Source organism: Ursus maritimus, unplaced genomic scaffold (genome assembly GCF_017311325.1).
Source record: "Ursus maritimus isolate PB19 unplaced genomic scaffold, ASM1731132v1 scaffold_12, whole genome shotgun sequence".
NCBI classification, from domain to species: Eukaryota; Metazoa; Chordata; class Mammalia; order Carnivora; family Ursidae; genus Ursus; species Ursus maritimus.
Genome location: NW_024423564.1, coordinates 1207966 through 1220212, shown reverse-complemented (window position 1 = coordinate 1220212; position 12247 = coordinate 1207966). Strand labels below are relative to the sequence as shown.

Here is a 12247-nt window from a genome sequence, read left to right as displayed (position 1 = left end):
TAAGGTGGATCTGGGGCTTAAACACAGGATTTCTACCTTTCAATCTTGTGCCCGCCCCACTATGTAGCACCATGCTGGCCATAGGATGGGTTCTGAGCCCTTGCTGGTTGACTAACTGGAGGGCATCCAAGACTTTCCTATTCAAACATTACTGTGCTGCCAACCCACCATTAGACTTGCTCATGTTTTCTCAAGGCACTCTTTTTTTTTTTTTAATTTAAATTCCAGTTAGTTAACATACAATGTGATATTAGTTTTAGGAGTACAATATAGTGATTCAGCACTTCCATATAACATGTGGCGCTCATCACGACAAGTCGAGGCACCCGCTTTCAAAATGTGGATCGATGTAGTAAGGCATTAACACTCTTAAGTGAGTTCTTTTCTTTTCTCTCTTTCTTTTTCTTTTCTTTTCTTTTTTCTTTTTTTTCTTTTCTTTTTTCTTTTTTTTCTGAGTTCTTTTCTTTGGTTACTCACACCCCAGCCAGGAAAGTTAGTGTTAGGAGTTTGGCGAGTAGAGTCAGTAAAGGTTGGGAAAAGGTGAGTAGGGATGTTGAAGTAAGATTTTTTTTCCTCTCATCACTTTGCTCAGGGCCTCTTGGGACTCGTCACATAGGCACTTGTGCTTCTGTTCTGGGGCATGAGACACATGAGTTTGAAATCTTCCAGGTAAACTTTCAAAAGGTGTGGGCTCATTCCTGTGCCCTTCCCCATTGTGGTGCCCAGCCTATGCCTGGCCATGCCCTCTGACTGAGCAGGCCCTCCCCAGGGGCAGCCAGGCCCTTCTCAGGTAGTTCTAGCCTTGGGGAATGTCCATCACCAGGAGATGCAATCTACCTGGGACCTCTGCTCCTTGGTTCCCATTCTACCTTTTGGAGCAATGTAATTCAAGGCTCACTGGATCCCTCCTCCACGTGACATCCACAAAACGATTGGCCAGGCCCCCGCCTACACCTCTTCTCTGTCTCTACAGCTTCTCTTCTTGTAACCTTTCCTCATGTGATGAGGTCTCCAGAACATTCACAATCTTGGCTTTCATCTCCAGATATGCTATTGTTTGTCAGCTCCTCTCATAAAACATAGCGCCCAGAACTGACTGTGCCCATTCATTCATGTCTGTTTATTTAACAAATATTTATGTGAGCTTGCTATGCCAAACCCTGGGCAAGTGTCTGAGGGTTCCTGACTTTGTGGTACTTGATTCATACTCAAATAACCAAGTCCGAAAACAACAACAAGCTGCAATACATGCTGTGAGGGAGTGTAGCATATCTGGGAAGATTCCTGGCTGCTGAAGTCAACATTTAGGATGATCTTGGTGTCTCTGGCCTGACAACAAGGCCCGGGCTTTCACAGAGGACCTGAGACACACTTTGACTACCTGCTTCCACAGAGGGAGGAGCCATTTAGATCCCTTCTGACCTGATGCTTAGTAGCCTGACTCATTCTCGCGCCTCCAGTCTCTCTGCCTCACCTCCTTTCCTTCTCTTTCAGGAAAGACACGGCCAGAGATGAGCCAAAGTTGCACAAAAAGAGTCTTGGGAAAGGCTCTGGTGGAGTTTTGAGACATGGTTCTCAGGGCTCAACCAGTTCTGGGAAATGTTTTGTCTGGGTAGCTTTCATTTTTAATAGACTTCAAGGGTTGCCCCTCAGCCTGATGTGATGTTTGGTCAAGAAAGAATTCTTGAAAGGCCCCTGGATGGCTCAATCAGTTAGGTGTCTGCCTTTGGCTCAGGTCATGATCCCAGAGCGGGGAGCCTGCTTCTTCCTCTCCCTCTGTCCTTCCCCCCCACCCCTTGCTCTTGCTGGCTCTCTCTCTCATGTTCTTTCTCTCAAATAAATAAAATCTTAGAAAAAAAGGAAAGAATTATTGAGACATTTTTGGTGCAAAAAGGTGTTTTATTAAAGCACTAGGACAGGACCCCTGGGCAGGAAGAGCTGCCCTGGGATTGTGAGGAACGATTGATTATATCAATCATGGAGGGTAGAGATAAGGAAGTTTCCAAAGGGATTTTTAGGTGTTAAAGGTGACTTCCAGGGTCCTGGAGGTCTGGCTACTGTCCAGGAGAGGTTGCTTTTTCCCCTCTAGCAAAGCATTACCATTAATGCAGCTGTGAGTTCCTGGAGGAATGTCCTGCTCTGCCTGTCTCAGGTATGTACTCATGGGCTGCAGGTTGTAAGGAAATTTAATTTTATCTACATTCCCTTTGACTTGGTTCTCCTCATCAAGCAGAGGCAGAGCCATGGTTTCCTCTCTTGTTTTTCCTGGCCCCGGAATACCAGTTTGGGCCAAGGCTGGTTCAGTTGTCTCAGGCTGGCCTGCTGGCTGAGTCTCTGTGCACTGTGGCTAGGAGAGTGGCCGAGGTTAGTGTGTCTCCTCCCGTTACAACACACAGTAATGAAGTGAGGCTCTGCTCTGCAGAAACCTGGTCTCCTCCCCTTGCCCACAAATGATAAGAGACCATTCAGTAACTACTATTATTGTCACTTTGATGCCCATGTTACCATTATAGTTGCTATTACTATGCAGTGCACTGACCACAGCAAAATCTAAAGAAGAGTTTCATCTCACCCAGACACCCTGGGTCAGAAATAGCCAGAAGGCATTATTGAAAGGGCCTGCCATGAAGAGTAAGGCCTCCCTCAGATGACAGCACAGGAGCTAGAGAGGTGGCAAGTTTCTGACTGTGCAGAGGTGGGGAAGAGAAGGTTGAATGGCTGAATGCATAGACTTGAAAGGAATTTAATCTCAGCCCATGTGGTGGTCCAGGGGGGCAAGGGGTCCACTCTCAGTGTTCTCTTTTGCCCTGGGCACTGAAGATCTGGATTTGGGGGGGAACCTAATTATTAAAAGGGAAGAGGGATATAAGGTGCAAAGAGCTGAAGACAAAATAGAGGCAAAAGGTCTGGAAGAGAACATGGAGCCCACCTCAGTCCTCTTTGAGGTTAACCTGAAGTCAGGTGTAATGGGGGAGGTGAGCTGCTTGCTCTACTGAAAGCCTTCCGGGAAGTAATTTATCCAGCTATGCTTCGGGGCCGTTGGGCGAGTTTACAGTGCTTCAGTGAGAATGCACCTGGAAACAACCACCCTGAAGGGAAATCAATGCAAACTATTCTGTGAGCTTGGAAATTGTCTTATAAGAAGTTATTAACGTGGCATGGAGGGAGGTTGGAGTAACGAAGGCTAACAAAGAGGTTACTATGATGTTTAAAAAAAAAGCAGAGTGGAAGAAGTTTGAATTATTAGATTTCCATTAGCAGTATTCTGGGACACAGCATTCTGTTTCTTTAATTTACAATCTTTCTCAAGGTGAAAATATTTTCTGTCCGGACTCCCTGTCTTCTATAAACTTACGATATGTGGTATCAGACGCCTTAGTGGTCTTGTACATGTGATAGGCACCTCCTAGTGCCTGGCCTGAGGATGAGGACTGGTGTCTGTTATACATGAATATTGGTGTTTGGCTTATCAGTCAGGAAATCTGAGTGTGGTTTCTGCGAATCAGACCCCTGGTGCCTCAAGACTCCAGGGGGAACCCATGAGCTGGCTCCTTAGCCATAAGCTCCAGTGGAACACACTTCAGATTGTCCCCCAGGGGTGGCTGCTATATTGCATGTTAGCTTTGTAGCTTTCCGGCTGGCCTGACCTCAGCTGAAAGTTGCCACAAGTTCACCCTCATATTCGGCACTTGTAGTTTCTTGTTTTGGAAATAGACTTTCTAATACGAGTCAGAAAAACCCGGCTGACATCCCGACTCTTGCATTGATGAGCCATGGGATGTTGGCCAGGACACTTTGCCTGTGTGTTTCTTAGTTTTCTCATGTGCACAAAAGCTGAGAGTGGGAAGGAATAAGGAGAGCATTGGTCCCGTTCAACTCTGTCAGTCCTGGCTCCAAGATGTCTGGGAGGGGTACCCATTGCTCCACATTAGTCAGCAGCACGAGCTCATGAAGTTGCTCTGGAATCTGGCCTTTCCAACATGTCTTCCTCTGAACCTCTCCCCTGTGGTCTTCCTTTTCTGCCAGTTTTCATCTCTTATAAGCTCGAAATAGCCAGAAATAAAATGAAATCAGTGAACACTCCCAGCTGCTCACTAGGTCCTGAAGAGACCCTTAGCAAGGTGGACTGGATGACAGTAGTTCTCAGATCAAGGCCTGAGCTATGAAGGAGGTAGAGGGGGAAGAGCCCGTAGGTAGTGGTGAGGTCGCACTGCAGCTGTCACAGCTGGCACCAGGTTAACTGGATCTGGACAGGATGTGTGTCAGTTCTGCTCTAGCATAGAACGTTGTTCAGCACCTTGCTCAGGGTTTAGTGGAAAAGTGCTGAGTTGGGATCAGGGCAGCACAACTGCAAGATCGTGTACTCCTGGGCATGAGCCTGCCTCAGGCCCAGATGCTTGCTTCTCCCTGACTGGTGCTGAAGCTGCCGTACTGCCCCCGATCTGTGGGTATGGAGTAGGCATATACGGCTGGCTCCTACAGTCGGCTTGATGGTGCTCTGAGTACCCTCTATGGGAAGTGGGGGACCCCAGCAAGTGGACTGGCCCGCATCTGGCAAGGTAGGCTCCCACAGAGCAGGGTGGGATTGGTCCTATTCTGGAAGGCTTGGTGAGAAGACAGTGGAAGCCAACACCTGGGGGCAAGTGACTAGTTGAACAATATATACAGGTAATGACAGATGGGGGTGCAAGAACTAGTATAGGTTTTAGACTGGAGTCCTCCCTGGTGCAGAGTTCTTTAGGACAGTTGACTCCAAATGCCACTGTGTTTGAGCTACTGTTGAGCTGGTCTTTAGAGCCCCTCTAACTACGGTCCTGATCCTTAGGAATGGAGCTCTGGTGTTTATCCAATGCAGGGAGGTTCGAAAAGAAGAGGGGACAGGGGGAATGGATGGCGAGAAGAGGGAAAGAGGATGTAAGAGGAGGGTGTATAATGGGTAAAGGAGGGAAGAATGGAGAAAGGAGGAGATGGAAGGAGGTGGGGGAGAAGAGGTGGGAAAGGCAGTTGGTGATCCCCTAGGGTAGCTGTAGAGAATCAGGGGTCCCAGGCCATGGAAGTCTGTGTGCCTGTGACCCTTGGCCTCCTCAGATTGGCTCAGCTAAGCCTCACCCCATGTCATGCATCATACCACCCATATAGGTCTTCAAACAGAGCCAGTGTTGCCACTGGGGAGATGTCTGCCACTTTTCAGGGAAGCCATTCCTTAGGGTAGAGAGGCAACAATCCCACATGGACATAAAATCCCATATCTAGAATTCACACAAATCTCTCAAGTTTGTCACCATTGGAGCTAATTCAACAAGCATCCACTGGGCATCACTACATGTAAGTTACCTTTTGTGGTGCTGGGAATAATAGAAAGCCAAGTAACTTATTGATCCAGTGGTGGTGGTGTGCACTTGTGTAAATGGGACAAATGCATAAATAGAGGCAGTGCGAGCCTGAACCTGCTGGATGATTACTGATGGGCCCTGAGCTGTAGGTACCAAGTATGTGCAGAGAAACAAGAAGTGAGCATCAACCTCCAGGTTTGTCAACAGCTAGAACAGACAACGGGAAAGCGAGGTAGAAGTTTGCAGCTGGGGACCCCTGCTGTGCCCTGAACAATGCTAATAGGCTCCTGTGCTCATGGGAGACACACATTAAAGGCTCAAACAGGAAAACACATTTGGGCCTGTGGAGCAAGCTGGACATTTCAGTGCTGAAATGAAGGCGTCTGAAGGCCCAGCCAAGAACTTCTCAGTTGTGTAAAGTGTCAGAGCCTGAGGTGGAGGCTCAGGGAAACAGAGGGGTGACTTAAATCTCTTTCCTGGGTGGCTCAGTCAGTAAAATGTCTGCCTCCGGCTCAGGTCATGATCTCAGGGTCCTGGGATCGAGCCCCTGCTTCTGCTTTTGTTTCTCCCTCTCCTTCTGTCCCCCCTCCCACCACTCATGCTCTCTCTCTCTCTCTTTCAAATAAATAAAACCTTTTAAAAAATCTCTTTTCTGGTGAACTTGAGGATTCTTCTTTGGTTGGGATGACTTAAGTGTTATTCTGCGAAGAGGTAGAGGGACAGGCGATTTGATGGAATCATAGGATTCCTTCTGGGAAGTCTGTTTCTCCTTTCTAGCCCTGGAGCACTAGCTCATGGAGTTCGTGCTCCATGAGTTCAAACTGGGTCCGAGCCCTGAACAGCCATCCAAACCTGGGCGCTTGTGCAAAGTCCCTGCTGATAAATCCTTGGGCTAGTTACTTCCCTCTCTGTTCCAGTGTCCACGTTTGTTGACCCCTGGCGTCCAACAGGGGAAGTGTGAGTGTGCATAGACACCTGGTGGCAGTTTGGAGGAATTAAACTCAGTAGTGTCAGAGCAAAGCCCTGTAGGTGGCTTAGGTGTGTCTCAGGTGCCTAAAAGCGCTTCCTGGGTTTGGAGGCTAAGTTAGTCAAACCGAGGGGTTCATCCTGGGAAGATGGGCCTGTTTTCTAAGTCAGGTTTATCTAGAAATTTATCCTTGTCACTGGACCAAATGTTCACATTTGGTCTAATTTTTACTGTTTCTATAATTTCCTTTTGTTCCATAGATTTTGTTCTAGAGGTAAAATGCTTGTGGATCTAGGACTAACATAGCATCTAAAAGGTAGCCGAATTTTTATGGTGCTTACCAAATATCTTTTAGGTTCCTACTATTTTCCCCATTTTATAGATGAAGAAACTGAGGCAGAGAGGTGATATAGCCTACCCAAGGTCACAGAGCTAGTCAGAGAATGAGATACGGTTTGAACCCAGACTGTCTTAACTTCATAATCTCTACTTTTAACTTTTAATAAACAGTTGTTGACTGACTGATACACATGTTTGTTACTTGAGGGACCCTGAAAAAGAACTTACTTCAAAATATACTTTCCACCAAGGAGGTATAGTCGTATATTTACCATCAAGCATTGCCCATTTTCAAGGTTCTTACAGTGATTTTTTTGAATATTTTTAAATTATCTTTTTTATTCAAGTATAATCAACATAGTGTTATATTAGTTGCAGGTGTACAATATAGTGATTTAACAATTCTATACATTTCTCAGTGCTCAAAACAGTAAGTGTGCTCTTAATCCCCTTTACATATTTCACCCATTCTTTCACCCCTCCGCCCCTCTGGCAACCACCAGTTTGTTCCTGTCTGTTTTTTTGTTTGTCTCTTTTTTTTCTTTGTTTGTTCATTTGTTTTGCTTCTTAAATTCCACATATGAGTGTAATCATATATTTGTCTTTCTCTGACTGACTTATTTCACTTAGCATTACACTTTCTAGCTCCATCCATGTTGTTGCAAATGGCATGATCTCATTCTTTTTTAATGCTGAGTAATAATCCATTGTATGTGTGTTTATACAAATATATATTACATATACACACACAGCTTTACATATATATACATATATGTGTGTATATGTATCCATTGTGTATATACATACATACATATATATATTAAGGCTGAGTAATATTCTTCTATGTGTGTGTATATATATCTATATACACACACACACATATATGTACTTATATATACATGTGTATATACCACATCTTCTTTATCCATTCATCAATGGATGGATACTTAGGTTGTTTCAATATCTTGGCTAGTATAAATAAAGCTGCAATAAACATAAGGGTGCATATATCTTTTTGAATTAGTGTTTTCACTGGCAAACTGAAAATCTGCAGTGTGAGCCAGCAAGTAAGAGACCCAGGGAAGCCAATGGTGCAGATGGTCTCAAGGCAGTCTGCTGGAGAATTCCCTCTTGCTCAGGCCAATGGGCCTTTTTATTCTTTTCAGACCTTCAACTGATTGGATGAGACCGACCTACACTATGAAGGGTAATCTGCCTTACTCAGGGTTCACTGATTTAAACGTTAATCTCATCCAAAATCACCCTGCAAGTTGAAACATAAAATTAACCACGGCACCTACCTATTGCCTTGGTTGTCCTTGTTGGGTTGGTCATTCCCCCTGATGTTAGTTATTTGAATATCCCTTTCATGATTTTTTGCAGTATCTGTGTATTATTTATTTAATATTTTCTTTAAACCAATGCTAACTGCTCACTTTACAATATGGATGGAGCTAGAGGGTATAATGCTAAGTGAAATGAGTCAGTTAGAGAAAGAGAAATACCATATGATTTCACTCATTTGTGGAATTAAAGAAATAAAACAAAGAAGCGAAGGGAAAAAAAAATAAGAGAGATAGACAACGTGAGAAACAGACTCAACTGTAAAGAACAAATTGATGGTTACCAGAGGGGAGGGGATGGGGAGATGGGTTAAACAGGTGATAGGGATTCAGGAAGGCACTTGCTGTGACAGCACTGGGTGATGTATCACAATACTGTACACCTGAAATCAATATAACACTATGTTAAGTAACTGGAATTAAAATAAAAACTTAAAAAAACAAAGCTACGAAGTGGGAGACTGTTCAATTGCCAGAGGTTGCACGAGCCCATTTACTTGCTTAGCCCTGGATTATTTCATCTCTTATATCATAAAAATAAAACCAGATTTTATATGCACACACATACAACTTAGCCAGGTTTTCTATATGCGCGCACACACAACTTACCCTTACACTTAAACACTATACGAGATAAATGGGATTTGTTGCATTAGTTTTAATTTTTTTCTAACACGCTCAAGAATAAGTAACTCAAACATTGTCAAAAGTGTACGTAGCACCTACAACCATCTTGCACACTCCATTGGGGGAAACTTGTCAACCAGGGCTGGGGGGAGGCGAAGCTCCAGCCGGCCACCAGGGGGCGCCACGGCCCGCCGTCCCGGAAGCGCTTGGTGTTCCGCGCCCGAGTGGAGGCGGGCCGCAGCGGCGGGGAGACCCTGGAGCATTACCCGCCAGGGGGCGGCCGAGCGCTCCCGAGCGGGGCGCCGCCGAGGCGCGGAGCCGAGTCCCCCCCATCTCCCGGGCGGTAAGGGCGGGGTTGCGCGCGGGCCCTCCGGGCGGCGCGGGTGGGGCGGCGGGGCGCCGGCTCTGCGCCCGCCCTGGCCGCGGTGCGGGAGAGACCAGGGCCGCGCTTCCGGGAAGGGCCGGTCTGGACTTCCGCCCGCTCGGCCGGGAGGGGCCATGGGTGTCCTGGGGCTTCCAGCCGGCTTTGGAGCGCGGTCGGGTTGCTGTTTCCCTGACGTTTCGTGGGTCCTCCGTGGCGGTGTCGCGCCGGCCAGTGCGCACGCCTTGTCCTGATGTCTCTTATTAATATTTTAGTGTGAATGGTTTCTGTGCTTTAAATGGAAGCTTTGTTTTTTTCGTTTTGAAAACCTTTATTTTTAAAGGAATTTTTTTCATCTATAGAATGGTGACAACGGTACCGGCACCAAAGGGTTGATTAAATGAAATAATACCGGAAGTGCTTAAAACAGCTTAGTACGTGGAATTTTTGTTACTACTGTGGGTGGAAAAGTTGTTCTGGGAAACACAGGGACATGTGGCCCTTCAGGGGAGGTTTTAACTCTCTCTTTCAGGAGCCTTTGGAAACTTATGATTCCTGGGCTAGCCTCCTTCCTCCCGTTTTTACGTGTAGTCCGGACGTCCTCACTTCTCAAGGGAGGTGTTCCCTGCAATTCCATTTTCTCCACTGGAAATTCCTGTTAGTTTACTTGCTTAGGTGGCAATTAAATAGAGTTGCCAGCAGGTGGCGCCAGAGCACCGTGGGTGTGTTTGCCCTTTTGGGTCCTTTAATTTCACAGGGGCTTATTGAACATCTGCCCTACCCCACGGTACAGAGTATTGGGTGGGGGATAGGGATGCATGAAGCTGTGGGCAGGAGCTCCTGGCCTCAGGGAGAACATAAATGATTTACTATTCTGGTCTTTTTCCTTCACAAGATTTTGGTCTTTATTGGATCCATTCATGTGATCATCAGTAAATATTTATTGGATGCCTACTCTGTTCTAGATGCTTTTCAAAGACTTGATGTACATCAGTGAGCTAGAACACAGATCCTTGCCCTCATGGAGCTTACGTTCTAGCAGGCAGCAATAAAGATAATAAGTAAGTAAGTCACATAGTTTGTTAGAAGTGTTATGAAAAAGAAGAGTGTAAACCTGAGTGTGTGGGGGTGGGGTTGTTGGGATGGGCAGTTTGCGGTATTGAAGAGGGTGGCTAATAGAACTCATGAGGAAAGCAAAATCTGAGCAAAGATTCAGAAGAAATGAAGCTAGCCAGGCAGAAATCTGGGGGAAGGGTGGTCTAGAAACTGTGAAAAATTTGGGGCAGTGATATTGTATACCCTTTTACAGATGCGGTAACTGAGGCTCAGAGAAGTGAAATGACTTGTTTAAGGTCTTATGTGGGGTCTTACTGGCAAGTTGGTGTAGCTTTACTGCCGCATTCCTAGTCCTGTGTTCATGTACCAGATCCCATCACGACTCCGTGTTTGCCGAGGCGATGGCGCCTTCTTGTAAAGCTGCACAGTACACAGCCTGCTTAAGTGATGACTCAGGTCAGCTTGGCGTATTTCCACCCGTTGGGTAATATCAAAACTGCCTGTGATCTTTCTTTTTTACATAATCAGTAAATATTTATTTGAGTGCTGTGGAGACTAGAAATGAAGCATGACCCCTGCACCTAAGGGACTAATAAACATTTTTGGTCTTCATCTCCTCTCTTTCATTTGCCTTCCCTGCTTCCCCCCAAACAAGTCCACTGATGATCTCTACTTACACCTTGGAATTGAGTTAGTTCTCAAACTTGGTCACCCATTCCCGGACTCTTCCCAGATTCCATTTGCTGTCAGCTGATACATGGTACCCCTCCCTCGTTATCTCTAGGTCCCGATTCTGCATTCCCTCTACACTGTGTTGGACTAGTCTATGAGACCGGGCTTCTGCTTTGCCCTCTACTCATAGGCTTTGATTAGATGCCCCACCTTGGCCCTTACTTAGTTCCCCTCTAGAACTGTCTCTTTGTCACCCATATTGACAGTTGTTGAGATCTGTCCGCTTGATTGGAGACTCTGTGTCCTCTTCCTTGGAAATTGTGCTCCTTGGGCATTCTGCTTGGTCCCCCTGAGCTGCCTCTCTGAGCCTGAGTCACCTCTCTCTTCCTCTGGCCCTGAGAACTCAGGACATGTGCTGGGTCTCCTTCCTGCCCACATTTGCTGGGAGGTGATTGTGTTACCTGGTGTTAAAGTCCTGGATTATGTTGTGTGTGGATCAGCAGTGCAGGACAGAAGGCTGTATTTAGGTAATTAACTGAGAACTAGTAGTTTGGAGGAGAGCGGTACTTAGTAGTGGATAAGAATGAAGAGGCCTGGTGTTGAAGAATGGGTAGAATTAAGATGTGTAGGGGAGAGGGGCGCCTGGGTGGCACAGCGGTTAAGCGTCTGCCTTCGGCTCAGGGCGTGATCCTGGTGTCCTGGGATCGAGCCCCACATCAGGCTCTTCTGCTATGAGCCTGCTTCTTCCTCTCCCACTCCCCCTGCTTGTGTTCCCTCTCTCGCTGGCTATCTCTATCTCTGTCGAATAAATAAATAAAATCTTAAAAAAAAAAGATGTATAGGGTGGTGAACAGGGTGGTGGTGAACTTGGGGTGTTGTGGGACAATGAGAGATTAGCCTGAATAGAACAGAGAGGGTGTGTTTGGGAGTGCTGTGGGAAGATGGTAGATAGGCAGGGCGGGGCTGGAGCAGAGTTTGGAGCACCAGGTCAAGAAGTTTGTATTACAGCATCATGAACTATTCTTAAATACGGAAGTACCCGGGAAGCTGGTCTAAAGGCCTTAAGGACAACATGTCATTAGGACTTGTATATCCACCTGCTTATCTTTGAGCATCTTAAATTTAGTAATTTCTTGAATGCCCTGTATAAAAGAGGTCCCATTGGTTATTTTGTCATGGTGTCCTGGTTCTTATTCTTTGCTTGTTTATTCTCAGTCTCCTCTAGCGTGTCTTCTAATGATGCTGCGATGGCAAGGACTCCATCTGGTTCCCTTTCGTGTCCCCAGGATGCAGTGCGGTACAGCTACTAAAGGCTCTAAAAATAATTGTTGACTGAATGAACACTCTTGACTAAATATCTGTTTCTCAAACCTTGCTCTCAAACCTTCTGGATGCTTGAATTCTCTTAGTGCTAACACGATCTATCTGGTCTGCACAGTTGGGAACTTGGAGTCAACCTCGATGCAGATAGGAACACAGAACCTTACTGCTCCTGAACTTAACATGGGCTGTAGTCCCACTGAGACCTTGTTTTATACTCCATTATGAC

General features: G+C 46.1%; 1 long non-coding RNA gene across 1 annotated transcript; it reads left to right on the top strand.

The window, feature by feature from the left end:
* The first annotated feature begins 8831 nt into the window (after positions 1-8831).
* LOC103667489 lies at positions 8832-10669 on the top strand. Its single transcript, XR_005833995.1, has 4 exons — positions 8832-8952; positions 9333-9404; positions 9936-10031; positions 10280-10669. It is a non-coding gene; the product is annotated as an uncharacterized LOC103667489 (long non-coding RNA).
* Positions 10670-12247: the final 1578 nt, after the last annotated feature.